Source organism: Xiphophorus couchianus, chromosome 20 (assembly GCF_001444195.1).
Source record: "Xiphophorus couchianus chromosome 20, X_couchianus-1.0, whole genome shotgun sequence".
Classification (NCBI taxonomy): domain Eukaryota; kingdom Metazoa; phylum Chordata; class Actinopteri; order Cyprinodontiformes; family Poeciliidae; genus Xiphophorus; species Xiphophorus couchianus.
Genome location: NC_040247.1, coordinates 23,205,909 through 23,227,898, shown reverse-complemented (window position 1 = coordinate 23,227,898; position 21,990 = coordinate 23,205,909).

Here is a 21,990-nt window from a genome sequence, read left to right as displayed (position 1 = left end):
TAATGCAACAGGGAATGCTTGGCCCGACGCACAAGAGCCGAAGGACAACAAACTTTCTACTCCTTAAACACAAGTGACACGTTTTCTTCTGCTCTTGCTGTTCTGGAAAAACACTGTTCACACCATTACAATGTCTACTAGTAAATAGAACTGAAAGTCTATTTCTATTTCAGCTAAAACAGAAATTTTTCAGATATTTCTTTCTTGTAAAACCAATACAACAAAATGTTTCCTCACGTTTAGAGAAACCCAAAGACTGGGCTTTTCTTCACTGTATAAGTGAAGCTGAATTAGTTGGGCATGGAGTTAGTCAATAATACATTCATTCTTATGAGTTATGCAATTAAATTATACATCAGTTCTCCATCACAGTGCTGCAAAGTATCATGACAATGCTATCAAATAAAAACGTCCAGAAATCGAAGGTGGCTTTACTTTGTGAAGCTAAAACATAACTAACTTGTGGAGTAATAACTATAGTAATAATACATTTTGCTAATAGGTGCCATTAATTACACTATAGGAAACTTTGCAACATTACAAAACAATACAAGGAACATGTGTGTTAAGTTTACAGACTGTGAGGTGGCCAGTGGAAGTATTCTCAGCTGTATTTGTACTAAGGTACATTAGTGTGTACCTTCATGCTAAAGAGAAACACCTGTTACCTGTTAAACATCATCTACGTCCAGCTTAAAGGACTGGTGGCTCCAGCACCACATTACTAGTTCACTGTCTTAATTATTGTCAGTGGTAAACTGGCCGCCAGATTTAAATAAAGTCAATTTAATTTTGTGTAACATTTGCAAGTTCTGCAATTTTTTGTCTCTCAAGAAAAGATTATCGCTCCACCTCATGTCTGTCAAAAGAATCAAGAATACTCCACTGCATTCTGTGTCGAACAGAACACCAAAACTCTGGTACTCATTAAACTACAAGTTACTGTTGTGATAGAAGTTTGTCTTCCACCAGGTTTGGGTTTGTATTAGGTGTAAGCCATAATGCTCAAAACAATTTTTTATTTATACATCTACCAAAATGCATTAATATTTTGATGAGTTTTTAACTTCTTAAGATGCCTTTGCACGTTCTTTGATCAGGAAGGTTCAGATGAACTTCAGAAAGTCCCAACAACATTAGAAGTGTGTATTTCCTTTACCTGATGAACTTATTGAATCAAAGCACTAAAGCCAGGTTTTGAAGCACCTTGCTTGTTTGCGATCAGTGGGTTTCACTGTCTGTACTGTCAGCAGGTGAAATACATCAAAGAAACATCCAACACCTGAACAGTTCACTGATCAAAGTGTCAGCTCACTGTAACCACCCCAAGAGACTGGATGTGGACTTTGCTATTTCCCTGGCCTAACGACCCTGCTATTAACAGGCAATTGAGATGAACCAGTAGAAATCAGAGCTCGTGCTCAGAATTCATTAGCCGCAAGAGCGTGATGAGTCACAAGAAGCACAGTAATGCGAAGCAGGGTAGCACTGCTTGGCATTTTTTTGACCCCCCCCATCCTCTTCACCATGTCTGGTGAACATAAATCAGACAACGAGACGGTGTCATCGAGACAGAGCACCCCTGGAGTCTTTGTACTAGTCAGAAAAAGAGTATGCAAATGAAGACCTTGACCCAAATCAAATTCCAGAGCCCGTTCGTTAATTGCAAATTACAGACCTCGGCACCCCAATCAACGGGCTTTTAAGGAAATGATTTCAGACTCATTTTGGCAATCCTCAGAAAAATATGAAAGGGCAAGAATAAAATGCAAATGTCCTAGTTATGTGTAGCATACACCAATGTAAATAGAGCCTCTTTTGGAAGATCCAGTTTGTCTGTGCAACAAGTAGAATGGACGAATTCATTCAGTTTTGACAAATCATGATCTTTTTCCAACTTCCTACGAGGCATCTGAGTCTATGTTCTGCCCATCAGCTGTGGTCAACAGATACGACTCATGACAGAAGAACCACAACCCAAGTGCAGGTAGCTGAAACAAGCTTCCCTGGAGAGTCACTTCTCCTCCTCCACATTAATGGAATTAGCTGAGGTGGTTCAGATAGTTGATCAAAATGCCTTGTGAGTGCCCCCTTTGGAGATTTTCTAGCCAAGTCCCAATGGGAGTATTTACCTTTCCATTCTGACCTGGGGATGCCTTTGGATCCCCTAGATCAGGGGTGCCCACAGTCAGTCCTCGAGGGCCGGCATCCTGTATGTTTTACTTCTCTCCCTGGGGGTAGTAACAACCTTTTCAGAATGTCAATGTTCTTCTTAGGCCATCTAACGAGCCATCATTTGATCCAGGTGCGTTAAACCAGGGAGAGAACTAAAACATCCAGGATGCCGGCCCTCGAGGACCGACTTTGGGCACCACTGCCCTAGATGATCTACAGAGTGAGCCTGGGAAGAAGCATGCCTGTGTTTCCCTCCTGGACCTGGATAAGAGGAAGACAATGTCAAAGAACTCCAGTGGAAATATTCTCGGCTGTATTTCCAACCAACTGAAATCTTCTGACCCGTCGTCCTCCTTCGTTAGTCCCCAACGTTTTGTGTAAGCAGTCATGTTGTTGCATGAAGAGAAACAATATCATGGCAATCCTCCGTTAGATTTAATGTATCATGACAAACTAGGAGACATCACTTTGTTAAATGCAGATCACTGCTGTGTTTCTCCATGTCTCCATCAGTGTTTTGTCAACTTCCCTGCAGGCCCAAAGACAGCAAATCACTCCCAATTCCTCTTTTCCTTTCTTGTTTTTTTTTTTTACACCTCAGCTGTTTTCTAACAAGCAGCAAATAAGGGAATACAATATACACAATTTACACAGTAAATGTAAATGTAAGGAGAGGCAATTTGCTTCTTTTAATTTGGGATATGGGACTTAAGTGATTGTGGCAGGTATTTTCCATGTATTATGCTGTATCTATTACCTGTTAGCTTGGTTTAGAACCTCTTAGGAAACAATTAGGACAAAGAGTATTGTGCTGCAAAGCATTCAACTAGTTTTTAGCTGTAATAAACCTCTAACGCAGTGATACACAAATGTATTGGTTTCCTTCTGGTTTTCATTGTGCTCTACTGGATCCCTCCCAATGATTGGCAGCAATGATAGCTATTAGAATTACGCTTATTTTTGTGACACAATAGGGAATGCAATGATGTACCAAAATGTATAAGTTGAAGATCTAAACAGTTCTTTATTGAAGTTTAGAAATTACAGGAAAAAAAAGTTGTTTTTTTTTAATTCAAAATACCATTTCAACGGTGAACTTTAAATACAACAGAACCACATAGCAGATAAAAAGGAACATGTAAGTAAATTTGCCAGATTCATATATATATACAGCATATATATATGTTTATATATTTACCACAAAGAGACTGAACACAAATCCCTCAATAATATTTTAAAATCAATACTGATCATATTCACAACTTATAAGGAATAATGAAAAAGGTCCCACTTCAAACCAATTCTAAATACTTTATAAGAAAAAAATGATTGTCTTATACACTTTTGAGTTAACAATGTGGAGAATGATATATTATTTGTAAGTTATATTCTTAATTTAATATATGTGGTCATGAAAAGAAAAAGATTTATTTTGTAATTATTGAGAAAGGAGCAGGTTTTTATAAGGTTTTTCTTCTTGCTCCCCGTCACTCATGTAGGTGAAGTGTTACAAGATAATATTTTTATACACTGGTGATGAAATGTGTTTTGTTGAGTGAATAAACCTATTGATTGATTAATGAAAAGCAGAGGAAACTATATGGTGCATAGAGAATACAACTTCAATCCAATAACTTTAAAAATAAGTATTCATTAAAAAATTTAATTCACACATTTATAAAGCAACATGGACAGTGATAATACATTTTTAATTCTGTTACACTGGGTACCTCAATGAAATGCATTTAAATTTGTTTTTGTGTTGTGATACAATGTTAAAAAGTGTACAATACGTTTGCAAGGCATTGTAATCGTTCACTGTTGCCTTTGGCCACCAAACTTTTTTGTATCATCCTCCTGAGCAGAGACCTCACACAAACAGGCTGATTCTGACACACACACATCCACCCCTCCACAAATGCTTTTACCTCCCTGTGAACAAATGCCCAACACACACACAAACACATACATTGCTGAAAACCAGGCAGTTGGAAGCTGTGAATGAAGCGATATTGTAACCTCAACCTATGCGGCACTTCCCCACTGTGGGTTCAGCCAATGAATTATCCCCTCCAATAAATCCTGTTTGGAGGATAATCCCTTTCCCATCTTCCGGACAGACACTTTCTGTAATGAAATGGCCCCGGGTCCTTCCCTGTAACCCAGTCCCATACCGGCCCTCTAACTCTGTCTGTCTCAGGGGGAAAGAAGGGCTTACAGTGTGGCTTCAACCCCACTCAACCCCTGCTCAGCTTCAATGGCTTTGTCACCACCCACCTGCCCCCACAGCTAACCCAGCTTCGTGTCGCTTCTTCCTCCCTTCGTTCCCAATGCAACTTCATTTCCTGCAGAATCCCGAGTACAGTAGGGTTTTACCTCTACTGCACACCTCTCCTGGTTCAGCAGCTCATCCCTCTAATTCATCCAAGAATTGCTTTCTCCCTCCATTTTTTTTCCATCCTGTTCTGCCCCCCAAAAAAACAAAAACCCTGAATCAAGAACAAGTCTTCTCTTCTTGTCTGATTATGTGAGTGAAGACAAACAGCAGCAAAAGGTCTTCTACTGCTGTAATGAGATGTCTCGCTGTGTCATATACTTCGTCTCTATTTCCTAGTAGCCCAGTTTTACTTGTGGATGATGTGCTCTTGATCAGCAGGGGGTAGCTGTAGTTGGCAGCGTGCAGCAGGGGGAAGGCAGACTAAGCCAGGGCGGACGATGGAGGTGTAAATGACACCGGTGGAGAGCGGAGAGGAAACTCTCCAGGGCCCGAGACGGATGCAGGATGCGGGGCAAAACTTGGGGGAAACTAAGCCAGGGTTTTACTCGGTAATTGGGTTGGGGTGAGTGGCTGGCAAGCTGAGAAAGAAAAGATTTGTAAACAGCGCTGCCCACTAGAGCATGGAAGCACCAGTGGAAGTGTTCTTTGTGTAAATTTTACAGGGTTTATGTCAAACTAGATCACTGAGAAACTGGAATGTCAAAACTGAATGACATGTCTGACAAATTTTCTGCAAAATATCTTTTTAATATGACATGCCCAGCCTGCATTTTCATTTAGAAAACAACAAGTGTGTCATGTTCTTTAGTTTATCTGTCTGAGACTCTGGAGCAAGGAGAACAATGCTAAAACAATGACCAGCTGTACCATGATTTCTGGACTATTGAGTTCACCTCAATAGAAGTCATACCCACTGACTAAAGTATCTAACTTTTGATTAAATACATTTCAGTAATATACACAAATATGTGTATATAAATGCTTTTTCTGACTAGCACATGTAACACAGCTGCTAAAAAACAAGAAAATGCTATTGTCTACCGGGAATGTCATCGATTGCTATCTTCATCTTCTCCCTCCGCACTATCACCACCAAAGTTGTCTTTTTCAGTATCGGACTTGAAAAGCCTCACACACACTTCCTCAGTCTCTTTTGTTGTTGCTCTCAATGTCGCTTTTGTTTTGCTTTGGAGTGTGTGCTATCCTCTTCTTCAAGTCTTTCGAAACCTTCTTTTCAAAAACCCAAATATTAACTGCATTGCAGTATTCAAAGCGTGTGAAGTAGCACCTTATTGTACAGAAATTATGATATATAGTTGATTTTTTTTTGACAAAGGATTTAATGATTTATAATTTACTTGTCCCACAGAGTTTTCTGAGAAGAACTGAAGGAAGCGAAGCTGTTCTATAAGTCCTGGGCTACGGACAAATGGAGTGAGGTATGAGAAAATAAAGTTGTTGTTCAGTGTCTTTCTTGGTTGGGTGAATAATGATCTCTAAAGAGTGTGTGCCATATTTCCTGCTGTAGCTGAGCTTGGCTGGTGCAACATGGTGTCAGAGTTTACTTGGAAATTTTTCCCAATATATCCTTTGGTGGGTGTGTGAGGGGAGGAAGGCAGATGGCCAGGTGTGTGACAGTCCAGGAAAATGATGGAAGGAGCAGTGAGGAAGACAGGAGAAGCTTGCCTTTCTTTTGATGTATCTAAAAAAAACCTGCCACCTCTAACATGTAACACTGTTTTTGAACCGATGAAGTGGTTTTTCAATATGATTAAGCAAAAGGAAAATACTAAACATGAATAGGAGAAGAATTGCACAAATATCAGGGTTGCTATGTGATTCAAATACTTTACTCTCAGCAAGGTGGCAATATAAAGGTAATGTGAGTAGACACATGCACATGTGAAGCAACAATTCAACATGGCATGCATGACGCACCACAAAAATGGTGTAAGTTGGTCAAAGAAAGCTATGTAGAAAGAGCTACACTTTGAAGTCTGATTAAATGTTAACAGTTGAAATGGATGCAAAAGAAAAAACTACATTAATTTATATTTGTTTGCAGTTTTTTTATGTGCATATGATTATCAAAAGACTTGAATTTCAGACTACAAAAAAACTGCTCATCTTGCTTTGGTACATGCTGTCTTCTTCTCCCACCCACACACCCTCTCTAACTCCATCACCTCACCCCACTCCAATCTTCCCACCCAGCCTGCCTCGCTCGCCCTCCTCACAGTATCTCCTTCATGGACACCTGGCTGATATGGACGCTTAGGGGCAGGAAGCTTCCCCCGCTTATTATCATCTCTGTCTGGCAGGCAGGAGCCACACCCACAAGCCTAAGAGTGAGTATGCCCTTTTGATTCCCTTTCTCTGCCTCTGGAACACTGTCTATGCATCTGGAATGAGAAAGGTGTGCATAATAATTAAGGGTAATCTTTGAGAAAGTTATGGAGCCTTGAAAGTTAGCTCTAAAAGGGACAGGTAATTTAAATTCAGATTTGTGGCAAATCCTAAAATTCAGAGTTAATGCAAAGTGCAGTAAGACTTACATTCATACATTCTACTCCAAAGTTTTAAACATCCATATGAAAGATTTCCATTGTTTATTTAAATATATTAGAAAGATAACGTGACACAATCTCATGTGGACTGCTTGTCTTCAAACTCCTCCACTCCTGAGCAGTGCATTTACATTCTCTTGCAAGTCATCTGTTGTCTTTGATCATATCTCTGTGGTTTCTAATTCCACCCTCTGTTTAACCCATGTTTCCTGCTAATCACCAGAATCCACGCTGTGCACCAATTGTTTAGACTTTGATATCTACGCTAAAGCCTAACACCTTTCCCTCCCCCCCACGGTTGCTTCATTTACCAAGAAATGTTAATCTTTGAGATGCACGAATGTTTCCAATTAATAGGTGTCATTAGTGAAACGGTCGATCTCTGGTGCAGAGAGACATGATAAATGGGCAGGTGGAAGGGCGCATGCAAGTAAAAGATAACCCTTGTAGCGTGGCATGTGGACGCACGCCAGAGCATGCTGGGTAACATTATTCTGTGTTTACCAAAGCTTGATGTTTAATGTATTTGGCATCCAGAGATCAGAGGTGTCTTTGTCAAAATTGCACACATTTTTAGGGAGAGAATTAGATCTGTAGACAGTAGTTCCCTTCACCAAATGTTGCTCATACATATTTAATTTGAGGTAAAAATATGAACATTACACATAAATGAAAAGAAAATAACGTCATCTTTTGAACAAAACAGGCATGACTCATTTATCCCCCTCACTTTTGTCCTTTTTTCATTTTGTGAAAAATATTTTCAGGTATGAAACGGAGCTATCTACTGGACTTTTCATTCTTCACTTCTTTTATTTTTTGCCTGGCTGTCTTACAGTATAATATGAAAGCAACTCTCTTCAGACGTAATCAGACTTGATCAGTCTATGGCCTTGAAGTGACCCGTATGTGCAGATTAAGATGTGATGAAGGTGGCATCTTCACCACCATCTTGTTTTCAGAAGCAAAAAAGTCTGACTACAAGTCAATCTATAATGTTTTTTCCCCTATCATTTTTAAATCACTTCAACTTTCAAATCCCATCGAGCTTGATGCTCTTTCTAAGTAAAATCCTTATTTTGTTTATCTCTTTCATGTTTCATGTTACAGCCATCTGTCAAAATCCCTACTGTTGGGGTGATTACCATTAGCCGAGGATGTCAGCTAATGGCAGACAAGAACTCTTCACATTGAGATCAACTTTGGCAAACTTTTAAACAGAACACTGATGTGTAGACATTTGTAGCAAAGTAGGAATATCGAACTTCTGAAAGCTTATCTTTAGTTGGACAAATAGCATCCATGTGTTGACTACATGATGTGAAAAATAGCAGCCAGAGACAACTGAGGCCATCGAATCATCGAAAGTCTGGTCAGCTCTTAATTCTGCTCACCAGTGTGATGGAAAGGTTTATAATACGATCCTCACCTCATTCTTCTTTTAGATTATATGAATAGCCTTGCCATAAGATTGATCAGCTGGTCTTACAAAGACATTCACTTGGTGTCATAAAACAGCAGGAGATAGATCCTTGAAGCTCAGGACTAATCTTTGTGTGACTTTCCCGAACCTTAACTTACCAGGATTGGCTGTTCTTTTTAAGATCAAACCCCACCCTTTTCTTCACAAAAGGGAAGACCATCTGTGCTGAGCTCCACAAAATCATTGGTGCATAGCAAGCCACAACTTCACACCTGTAGTTCCATCAAGTCTTTCTTCCCTCTGTTAGGAAACACCCACAAATACCTGCTGTCAGACGATCTACTGACCAGAACCTATAAAAGATGGCCAGAACAAACTGTTACCACTTAGAGCAGACTTGACTGCTTTGACTGTAATTTTGTTCTCAACTTGCACAGTTTTACATTTGCTACTTCTTCTCATCAAGAAGAAATATACTCTTGTTAAGGAATATTTTTTTCACATCACTAGTCACAAGAGTTTTACCTCAATCCATCGGGTTGTCAGCATTAGGGAATCTAGATTTTTTTATTATTGAGATTAATACATTGTATATGCTTTTAAAAGTTACTAAAACATTATGTCTAATTTAAAAAATGCAATCTATATCAGTATTGTGACTTTGTCCCAGAATTGTTTAAGTTCTTTTTTTTACAAAATCCCCATCAAGTATCAACTCTATACTGAAACATGAAATGTATGTCATGTAGTCTGTCTAGTGGTGTGAGCTAGAAGTTTAATCCTTCACCTTTTTTCTTTGGGCCTAATTTGCCACATGAATATTTAACAATGACACCTTGATTTTAATCCACTATTAACATTTAATTCAGCATGCAAACAGTTTTTGGTTCCTTTATATCATTTTGAATATTGATAAAAGTGCAATATTTATCCCATTAGAAATATAAACAGACATTCATGCTAATTAAAATAAAACCTGTTACAGTTGACTTTCTGAATGAGTCAAACAAAGAGCTTTCTTGTAATGAATTAGTTAACAGCTTTTAATCTCTGTGCACATATTACAACTCCTGCACTAAATACTGCAGTGTGTATGGTTTCTGGAGGGTTTCCCCAGACCGTCTATAAGTTGGTCAGTTTTATTTATGGCAGGAAATCATACTCAATCTACAAAATCTACATTTAAAACGTTTATGTGGGAACATAAACGGTTTAAATACCTTACAGAAAAAGGTATTCTGCTTTTCACCTCTTGTCTGGCTTCTCCTGCTTGTAAACTTTTACTTTGCTGTCATGTGGGGAAATCACAGGAAACACGTCAGTCTCACTTCACTGCAAATATCTTTGTAAATAATCTGTAGCATTTACATGGTACCTTAAATAATCAAGGTAATGAGTATGGTCATTATACAGGTTTGCAAGCAAAGCTCAGGAAACTTGTGCAAACAGCAGACCACCATCAAAAGGGGACAGGAGCTGGCCCTATTTAGGGATTATTAATATTATTATGATTATTTAGAAACACCATATCCAATCAGATGATTGTTGTCATCATATGTTAAAGTTTCCAAAATCATATAAATGCACAGGCAAATATAATTTCTGTCACAATGAAGTATTCCCATAGTCTCTGAGAGAGACATATTTTCACAGTATGATAATAAATAGATCATTTTTAGATGGGAAGCCTTGATTAAATAATGCAGTTGTTAAAAAATAATATGTACGCAAGCTAAAACTCTGAATCAGAACAAATGTTTAAAAAATACCAAAATTAATTAGTAGTTAATATCATTTAATTATATTGGAATGCATAGTGAAATTGCAGAGCCTCCCTGTTGATTTTCATTCATATTAATGATTTACCAATTATTTATCTATTGATATTTATGCATGAGGAAGATTATTCATGAAAGAAATGTCAGAATTAAATAGAAATCTTTTTTTCCCCACTTCCATTTGACATGGGGGATGTTTTGACGGTCCCTGTCCCGTCTAGAGATACTTAAAGAAAAGAACAGACATCTTATGAATATTGACATTCTGTCAGTCTGGAAAATGAGCAAATTATGACCAAATATTTCACCCCATCAACTATTTACATTGGAACTGATGGAGCCAAAAAGATTGTCCAATACTCAAGAAGGTATTTCTGCTCAAAACATGACTATACTTAGTTGTGATTTTTATAGAACAGATGGTTCTCCTCATCAAACACCAACTACATGTTCTGTCTGCTCATCTCACTTCAAATTAAAAACCCGCAGAGGGTGTACTTGCAAAAAACAAAACAAAAAAAAAACATTCTATTATTTATGTGTTTCTATCTCAGCACCTTTGTGTTAGGAGGGACCCACAAAATACCCTGAAGCAGCCTCATAAATACACATTTTGATCCAGTTAGACGTCTCATCGCAGTACGAGATGAGGGCATATTGTAATTAATCTCCTTTGTACTATCTGAGTGTTGGATCTTTCCCCGCTAATGTTGTCCTGCTGGTCTGATTGGAGGGGGCATCAGATGTTTTGTTTTGAAATGTGTCAAGCATGAAGAAGCCATTAGCATCTAAGACCTGCCGGCTGCCCTCTGGCACACTGTTGCACTTTGCTGCTACGTCTATGAAATTCTTCCTCTTTGTGTTTTCAATACTGAACAATTGAAAATGGACAAAAGTGTAGAAATGAATAAATACCTAAAAGTTCTCTGTGTTTTGGATAAGAATAAGTATATTTAAAAGTACTTTTTCATGGCATTTGAGCTCGGCTTGAAACAGGCTAAGCATGAGTAAAAACACGTCAACATCCAGATATGGAAAAAATGCAGCATGATCAAGCTTACATTATGAAATGACACTCAAAATATTTTTCTTGTTGTAGAAAGGGTTTATGTATTTAATGTTCAAATGTTTCAAATTAATACCATACACTACAACTTAAGACAATAGTCGCTAGTATTACCTTCCTTATTAAACATGTAATCTGATATGATATGCACAGCAATAGTCTCCCATGTTTGTATTAAATCCACATGCCTGCTTATGTGTGCATCAGTGGGAATGTGCTTTTTTTGTTTTCTAGCCAACAAATGAGTTGACTTCAGTCCTCCAAAGCAGGAAAGACTTCCCAAAGTGTTTATTATTTAAGTGTCACCGCCACCCAGGGTAACTGTGGGCCACATTTGTAGTTTCTTTACTCATCTTTCTGTCACCCTAAGCCATTAGCTACATAGAATCCCACAGGGACCCACTGTGGGTGTCCATATGGTAAAATATGATTCAAGCAGGACGATATCTCACCTTTTTAAAAGAAAATTATTTAACAAGAATTGCGAGAAGGCCCAATGAGGATAAAAAAATGAAGCTATTTTTTTTTAGAATCGAAGCTAAGAATAATACCTCTCCATTTTACCATCTACATCAAATTCAGAGCGTTAAAATGAAGCTTTGGGGCAAGACCATAATTTCTGTGTGTGTTGCCCACGGTCTACATCTGCGTAATGGTCCCGTTTGGCAACTGGTGAGTGGAAGACTGAACTGGTGTGTATTTGAAAATAGGGGAAAAATAAAGCAGAAGTAAGAGCGAAAAATCAAATAAAAAAACAAAGTTTCTTTCTAGCATTTATAAAGTGGCTTTCTAGTCCTCCCGTGTCCGTGATGTGTTTGTTGCTCCTTTCCGATGTGTGTAGCCTTAGGGGAAGCACAAGACAAGGACGGTGCTGGGGCGGCTGCTGATGCTTTGGCAGGGGAGATACATCTTGTAACACAGCATGGTAAATGACAAAATGATATCTCATCAGAGAGCCCCATTTATATGTGTGTGTGTGTGTGTGTGTGTGAGAGAGAGAGAGAGCTGCATCCCTAGATATCATGATGTGTATTGCTCTCGTGGAGGAGTGTTGCAGCCTGCTGTCTGTAGAGTAAACTTTAAAACTGAGTGTCGAGCTCTGCTGGCAAAGTGAAGATATTGCAAGGTGTTTTCACCGTGGTGACAAACTGTCACCCACTTCAACATCTGGATAGGTGCTAAAATGTGTTTTTGAACACATTATCACTGTTTATGTCTATGTTACTGTAAACGTTTACGTGGCCAATGTGTAAAATTGAACTCATCTAACTCCGAATATTACATATTTAATTAAATGAATTAGACAGAAAGTATTATGTTTGCATTGTAACTATAAACTTTTCATTTTATTGGGATTTTGGATGGTAGACCAACAAGAAACGAAGTAAAATAAAAATCTGAAAGGTGTGTTTCCAACACTTTAATTCACTTCATCTTCAAATTGTTTATCTACTGTATATCACGCCAAATCACATAAATTGGTTTGTATTAAGTTGTGCTCCTAGGCATGCAGAGTGCTTGTACAAACATTTTCCACAGAATTGATTGTTCTAAGGAGTTTAGGCAATTTCAACATGGTACCATGATAGACTATTATCTTCTTGCAATAAGTCCAAATCTCAAAATTAATATCTTCTTGTTCCAGGGATAGAAGCTGACCATACTGAGATATTTTGACCAATTTCTCGTGGGAACAGTTTTTTTTTTTTAACATGGATGTGAAAGTTTTTAAAGGAAAGATTTGACTTCTGACCTAAACCAAGGAATTGATCAGATTGTTATGGGTTCTGTGTTTTCCTCTCTCTTTTATCTGCTTACACGCACATCACTGCTGCTTACATAACCATATCACATAAGACTGGCGACAGTCACGCATAAACAAAATGAAACTGATTACACCACCGTTTAGGGAGGGAACAGAATGAGGAAAAGAATAAAAGCTAAACTCGCGCTACAGTCTTTGCTTCACTTGGTGTCACCTCTAATGTGTGCTAAGTGAAGCCCAGCGCTGGATGGTGAATGTCATTCTGTATCTGTTCCATTTGTATGAACATTTGATCATTTTTGGCATTGTGACCTGTTTTATACTTGACCAAATCTCATTATTTCTCAAGATAATGACACTGAAGGGTTCTGATCGAGTACCGGAACTGGTAAACAGACCTGGGTGGTTTAGAGAAGGAAAAATGAATAAACTACAACAAGAATATGAGCCAACCTCTTTTGGCCTCCATCACTGTTGGTTCAGAAACGTGCCTTGGAAAATATTGTGAAAAATTATGATGTTGCCACACCAACAGAGTCGAAGCTGCACAGGTTGGGTGAAACATCACAATGAACCGCAATACACTGAAGTCTTTGTCTGTAACATGACAGTGAATGCTTTTTCAAGGCCTTGTATGCGATGTGAAATTCCACACCGACTATCTTTTTCAGCATGTGCCGCTAATCACACTGCCCGCCCAACTGTGAGGGCGCCTTTTTTGTGACACCTGAAAGCTCCACAGAGCAGCCAGGGCAAAGGTACTTGTGGGGCGGACAAAGCCCAAATAAAGCTTTTAATGCGCAGGCTATTGATCCCCCCTCTGAAATAAACTCAGGAGTATTGGCAGACCCAGAATCCCACTTTGAAGGGACTCCATAATGAAGCTGGTCAATGCTAAGCTGTCCGCAATCAATCCCCCACATAACAGTTAATTACAAGTGAGGCTGCCATCAAACAAGAAGGAGAGAAGGAGGCTGAAGCCAAAGAAAAGGTAGAGTGGAGGGGTGTGGAATGGACTGTAAGGCAAGATGAAGAAATATTGAGCGGTTAAGAGCAGGAGATATGAAATTAAAAGCAATGCAAGCTGAAGGTGCTTGTATATGCATGTAAGTAATATTTTTCCTCATATAGACTCCTACTTGTTAGACCTTTCACTTCTGGCAGTTTCTGTTTTTAATAACACTAAGATGTGCACATCAACCTGCTGTATGTCAGCCTGCTCCCCTTACCACACCTGTTAATGAAGTGAGACAAAAATCCTGCTTGTTGTAAGTTTGTTTATATCTTGGGTTATTTGAGTGATAGATGCACGGCATAGGAAAGATACTGAAGAGTCTTGACGTCTTACTGAGCAGAAAAGAGATGCAGCTTGAAAGTGGCAAAAAAATTTTTTAAAGAGTAATGTAGCATAAAACTGTGGAACTGGAGTAAATGAGACTTATTTGATGTATTGGTGAGGATTTAGTGGACTGAAGCGGTTCAATTCTACCTTTTGGCCTTCATTAAAGCAGGTTTTTTATTGTGCTAGGAAATCTTTTGTATATTGTGCCTTATTAAAAACAAGTGCAATTATGCTGTATGCTCCACTTATGCCAAATGTTACTGTAATCACCTCATAATGTGTTCCGAACAGACAATGTAAACAGTTGATGTATCCATAAGACCAATTGAGAGCTATCTAGGAAACCAGGGGTCCAAACACTGAGATCCTCTAATGGCTGCATGTGTTGTGTGGGTCTCCCAGGCTAATGGATTTACTGGAGATGGCGTCAAGTATTTATTACCATGTGTAATTGAATGCAATGATTATCGTTGTTGTGTAATGTGATTTTAATGTGGCAGCAATGGTTATGTATAAGGCCTAATGACTTTGCCTCCAAGGGGGTATGGTTCCCAATTAAAAAAAATCAAAATAAAAATGGGAGCAAAAATGAATCTGAGATTTTAATTCCCCTTCTCAGTCTTCTTTCTTTCTCTCTCTCTTTTTTCCTTAGGACAAATAAATCTAATCATTTAATCAGCGCGGCACTCATTTAATCAAAGTGTCTCCTCAGTAACGAGCTTGCCCTTTTTCAGTCTTTGTTTACATGGGCGGTCATTAAGTCAAAGACCTGTGCACACTTCAGTGTTTGGCGTTTAAAGGTACACAACTTGCATCAAGCCAACTTCCTGGATTATAACTAAATATTTAAAATTAAATATATATATTTTTTTATCTGATAGTTTATAACATGTAATTGGGGTAAGCTTAGTGGTAATAATTTCAATTTGACCTTTTTAGAAGCAATGGAAAATTAAATTAAATTAAATAATCTTAACATTTTTAATATCCCATTCATAACAGATCACAATCCCTATCTGAACTTGACTGGATTGCAGCAATCCTGGATAACCTTATTCCAATGTAAAGGAAATCACACTGCACTCTTTAGGCCATTCATGCTCAGTGTTAATGCATGAAATGTGACGCATAAAAACGAAGCCTTCCGTCAGGCTTCCATGTTTATTTTGTGCATATTTTAGTCTGTTATCCGGGAGTTTCTGAAGCTGCTATCCCCGCGACCCGACCCGGATAAAGCGGAAGAAAATGGATGGATGGATGGATGGATGGATGGATGGGTCCAGGAGTTTCTTTACCCAAACATAAAAAGCAGAGCAATACTCCAGGCAATTGTGGGGGCTGATTGGTACAGTATGGCTCATGTAAGATAAGCGGAAGTAACAAAGAAGTAGAGAGAGATGACATATGACTGTACTTAATGGCAGCGTCCATCTACTGGGATTCATATTCTTGTGTTTCTATATGAGAATGATTACAACTTCCTCACTCTTGTGGGAAACTTATCTTTGATTTCAGAGAATAACTAAGTGTATCACAGCCAACTAACTTACGAGTCACATTGAAAGTTTGTCGGCAGTGACGTTTGACAAGTTTAGAAATGGACAGAAGTATTGATGCTATTTTGAGAGGAGTTATATTCATTCCTAATCAAATCCTTTTAAAAAAGTTTTGATGTCTAACGTATAGTCATTAAGGTGTCTGCACAGAACTGAGACAGTAGGTGAGAAGCAAATAGAAACATTTATAAAGCAAGAAAAGGAAAGAGAAATATTTCTCTCATACACAATTAATGAGCGATGTTCAGAAGTAAGTGAAAAGAGTCAATATAGGCTTTCTGAATTTAACACATTTGCTTCCAAATAATTTTCATAATAATTTGTCGATAAACTTACTTTACATAAGAAGAAGTTTTGAACAGTTGTACTTTCACGGAAAAGATTATGCATGCTTTAAAGCAAGGCTATAATTGCATTTTTGTAGCCTGTTTACCTTTTCGTTCTCTTTTCAGGATTCTCAGAGTCTTAATTAATGACTTTGTGTGGGGTTGTTTAATCTTTGGGAATCAAGCTGTGAACAGGTACGTTTTCACACAAGGATTTCCATTTCCTATCCATATAAAGTTCCATATTGTTACATGTTCCACTGTAACACCTATAATGGTCAAACGAACACAAAGTAGACCTACTCTTTCATATTCCGACCAACACAGGACCATCACTCCCTCACATGACCACTCGGAGACAGAGGAGTGGCTGGTTGGCTTCCACCCCTCCACTGGTCCATTAAAATAAATTACATCAAGACAGCATAAATACATCTCATTCCCAGCTTTAAGCGTTTTTGACAGTTGTTAAAGTTGACTAGACAAATCAGTTGTATCCAGTTCCCCCTAGAGGAAGTTCATTTACATATATTCATGCAATGTGAGAGTTTCCAAGAACCCGAACTGCTACCTTGTCGGCTTCTATGATCTTCTTAGTTATTAAGCACTTAGTTTATCTTCTACAATCCGCTGACTCAATCAAAAAACCCTAATAAAAACCTCAAGTTGTTAATCAAACTCCATGCGCAGCCATGGCAGCGCTACACACTTATCAGACTCTTACTCTTTTTGCTCACCCTCACCTCATTCTAAAGCTTTTGTTTTACTCACAAGCCCACCCACCTGCACACATGTTTATGCATCACATCCACGCCAGCACGACACAGAGCTGAGCTTTGCCTGACATTATTAGTTTTGCATTTGGGCCCCCTGCCCAGAGTAACAGTATGGATTTTTGCCTTGGTTTCCTATAATTGGATGAGTTAAATTTCTCCATTCATTACATGTGCATCTGACCTCTGGACCTCAGCAGCTCCAGTGTTTTATTAGCACTCTCATCCCCTGATAATAGGGAAGCCTTTCTCTCACACACATTCCCCGCTTCCCGACAAATTTACTCTTTGTGTTGAGCGTTCACCTGAAAGACAAAAAGATATACAAACACAGAAACAAAGTTATTTATTTAATGCTTTTATGTTCTTGTTATTCAAAGGTAAATATTGAGCTCTGCAGAGTAAACAATCCTATGAATCATGGAAGTTTTATTTAGTTTTTGCCCTTGTTCTCTGACATTGTCATTTGTAAGAGTGTCATTCCCAGCACATTGCCTTGTTTTCTCTTGTTTTTTTGACACCTTACTAAACCAAACATCTATGGCTTATATTGGGATGTTATTTACAACCACCACAAACTCTATGTTTTGTGTTGTTTTGTTGCTTGAAGGTAGATATGTACCCCAGTTTTTGTTTTTTCGAATGAAGAAAAAAGCAGCTCCACAGCATGATCCTGCCTCTCAGTGTTACAGCGGAGATGGGGCCGGAGCACCATATTTGACATTGCAGTCATGTTGCGAGCTGCAACATGACTGCAACTGCAAACGGGACTTCTTGCAGTATTTGGGTGCATGGTTAATAGTTATCCTCTGAGCAGATACTCGTACTTGAACTTTGAGTCATTACAGTTCCTCCAGAGATACCATTACTCTCTGAAATGCTTTTTTAAATTTATGTTCCCGATATAATAATCCAACTCCGCTTTACACTAGGAAAGCAGCCTGACCCGAGAGCAGATTGCACACACATGGACTCCATTTAGAGATTCTGTGACTTCTGAAGGAACTTTTACTATATTTGAGTTGATGAAACGCACAATAATTTAAATTTTCCTTTACTCCAATGTATCTGTGCAAATGGCAATAAATTCTATTCTACAGTGAGGCTGAACACGTTTAAGATTCATATAGTCCGATTTGGCCTTGTGCAACGTCGCTGTGATAATTTTGCTTGAGAGAAGATGAAACACATGAAGGTAGTCAGATATGATCACTGTGGTTCAGTGGGACGCGTGTGAATTACATCTTCAGGTAACTAATCCGTACGGCTGCAGCGACAAGCTTTGCATGCCTACTCTGGTCATGTATATTTCATAGGAGCATGTATTTTTAACACCGCCATCTATACCATATGTGGATATGATGTATGGGTACTGACAACAGTCCTAGACATTATATGCACAATTACTCTTTGGCCCTGCAGTAAATTCTCAGGTTCAGTGGTAGTAAACAAAAAAAAAAGAGAAAGGAACATGTCTGAAGGGGCTCGAGTTTGGCACAAGGTCAAAGCCATTGTGGACTTAATCTGTGACTTTATACAAATAGCCCAGACTGAGAATCCATTTGTCAATGAATAATTTACAAAGATAATGTATGCAGCAACAAATGTCCCCACACAGCAGAGCAAGGCGCCGAAATCAGAAGACAGGAAGGCTTTTTTTTCTTCTTCTTCTGAAATCCTGGCTTTCACATTCAGATCTTCCCCATCCCTAAGTGACCAGGTGACACCTTATTGATCACAACCATCTTTCACAGCCTAGTACTTAAAGCCTCATGTGGCAATTTCAACGACCTTTGGAGACAGTAATGTCGTTAGCAACGGTTCTCTGAGGACCCGATGAACAAGTATCCGTCTGGTTGCAGGCTTTTGGATAAGAGTTTCTGACAGCTGCAGAACAATGCTAATGTCCGCTCTTTTGCTGGAGCTAATGTGTAATCAGCTCAGCACTCGGCTGTTAAAACTTTACCACAGTAATGTATGCAAACATGAATTCCATTTATTCCCCACCAGGTCCCAACAGGCAGGCTTTAAAGCTGCAAACTGTCTTACATCACAAATTACTCTGCTGGCACCTAATGCATTTTATATCACTCATAATCCTGGTGTTCCACACTAATTAGCCGGACTTGCCAGCGTGCATATTTCTGCCATTATTTGGTAACATCAAACTATTTCTTTTCTTTTTTTTTTTCATGAGACAAATGTGCGATCACAAACTCCTCACGGGTGGCTGAGATTGCCCCAAACCTACCCTGAGCTTGCAGTTTTTCCCACAGAGCAGGTGAAGCAATTTGAAGGTTTTGGATCACAAAAGCTGTAAAAGAGTTTTCATAAGTAATTAAATTCCTTTCAAGCTGAACCAAACTAATCAGAATTTCACAAGCCCTCTGTACTTTTGTCATTAAAGCAACAGTGCCTCTAAGGATTGTTATAAATCTGAATAAAGATAATAAATGTAGCTAAAAGTCTCCCTGTTTGCCAAGAATAAAACCACAGGTAGTGCTGTAAATATGTAATGTCCCCCCTAATGTCTGTAAACAATGTTTTGGATTTCTTCCTGGATACATCATAATTAAAAATCCCACAATGAGAGAAGTGTTATAAATTGTGCTGTGCAAAAGTATTTTGCACTGGAAAATGCAACCACAAAACTCTTATTTTACTGGGATACATGATGCGAAACTGGTTTTGAATGTTTTATTTTTGACAAAAATAAAAAAAATACATTTGTAAAAACACATTAAGGTAGGTAGTTTTGATAAAATTACTAACTAGTTACTAAACAGTTAATATATGAACAAATCACTGCCTCAGTAATACACAAACAACAACAAATCTGACTGATAAAATAATATTCTACACCCTATTGTTGTTTTGAAGGTACCTTCTGAGAGGCCCTCTGCAGTCTAGAGAACCACACAAAAAGTTATGGCGGGGCGTATTTGGCCGACAAGCCTTGAGTTCTACACTTGTGCCTTAATGGTTTTCTAGAGAGCATTAGCAGAAAACACCTGGATAAAGCTGTAGAGGGGTTGAAAGCAGGGTTAGATTATAAAACAATACATCAAGCTACATTCACCTAGTGGAGTACAGTTTGATCCATCTTCTGGAAATGGGAGGAGCATGGCGCAACTGCAGAGCTACCAAAATATCCACCTAAACTGACAGGCTGGGCAAAGACAACATGAATCAGAGACGCAGAGGGCCGTGGTTAAACTAGAGGCGGGATCAGTGTAAAGTCCACACATCTCACCTAGGAGTCTAACATCTGGTAATTGTTTAAAAAACTAACCAGATGTTACACCTAGGAACTACTGACTGAGGAGGGGACACATGCATTTAAATGCCACATTTCGAAATTGTTTCCTTGGAAACAAGGTTTTGAAGACAGTATTTTACTATCCTACCAATTCACAGCGATGTGCTTTGTCTTGATCCATCGCAAGAAAACTTGGCAAGACACATAAGTTTGTTTTTGTAATGTAACAAATGGGAACATTTTCAGTATATGTGAATACTTTTGCAAGGTATTGTACGGTTCATATTTTATTTTATAGATTCCCTGCGAGAGATTGTTTTCAACTCTCTACAGAGCTTACTGTTTCCTGCCAAAATAAACTTTGAAAATGTGCAGAACATCTAGTTTTCTGCTTTCCTCACTGATTCTAATCTGAAATAAATCACTTCTTCCAGAACAGTATTCCCCTGTACAGAAAATAGTTTAAAAAAAAAACATTTAAAATGTTAGACATTGCCTGTGAACTTAAAATGGTACCTGTGAAGCTTTGTAGTTTATTCCATCAAAAACTTTAAAGTCAGTTGCTGTAAATCTCATTAGTTCCAGTGGATTACAGTTGTGTCAAATTGTCATAGCATAAATACATCAACACCTCCATCATATTTTTGGCAAAACAAAACTGAGGAATTTATGCTCAGCTCTTTGAACTTGTGATTTTGTGCAAGCACATTTGGATCAGGTTGGGCAAGAAACAAAGCAGTTCTTACAATAATAATGATGATAGTTTTCTCTTTTCCCACCTTAACCATATGCGCTGGATTTGGGTAAAACACATGAGTACAGTTAAAGCAGTTAGTTCATATCTTGGATATATTGGATAGCAAACAGATTTTTTGTGATTATTGCTATTCACCGTTGCTTTTTGCTGCAACAGATTTCCTAAGCATTTTTTTTTTTTACCTTTATGAGTTTTGAAGCCTCTAAGAGATCAGGCTGAAATCCTTAAAAGATTTTCAAAACGCTCCTTGATCAGACGCTTCTCTGACAACTGAGACAACCAACAACCAAGTATAATTATTGGTTCAATTATACCTTGTTTGACTGACAGAAAAGAGAAGCTGAAGGATGTAATGGATCTTCACTGAAAAAGAAGAAAAAAACATGGCTGATGGATTCACTGTGTGAGAAATCAAGAGCTGAATCAGATGCTGACCTTGGAGATGCAGCAGATGTCAGGATGTCTCGCGAAACCTCATTGGCATTCATCTTATACCACCAACAGCACACACGTGATATGTGATGAGAATGGAAAAACACAATATCGATAACTGAAATATGCCCGAGTGTGTGTGTGTGCGCTTGAATCTGCTTATTTGAATTAATGGCTGCACATGCTATGCTGCAGTAAATACAGAAATACTTTGAACTGTTTTCTGGGAGAGATATCCGTAGTACAAACAAATATTTTCAGCCATACACATCTCTAATAAAAGTAATATAATTATCTTGTTTGTGTAAACACTCAAGAAGGATATGAAAAAAAGTCATTTTAGTTGTTGACAGCTACGAAGATACTTCAACTATGTTTTTCCAATTAATTTCATTAAAAATAAATGTTACTTGCTTTATTGTTACTTTCACGTTAGTTTGCTTAATTTTGTTCAGTTAATAGGCTCAACATCAAAACCCAAAACTAATTACCT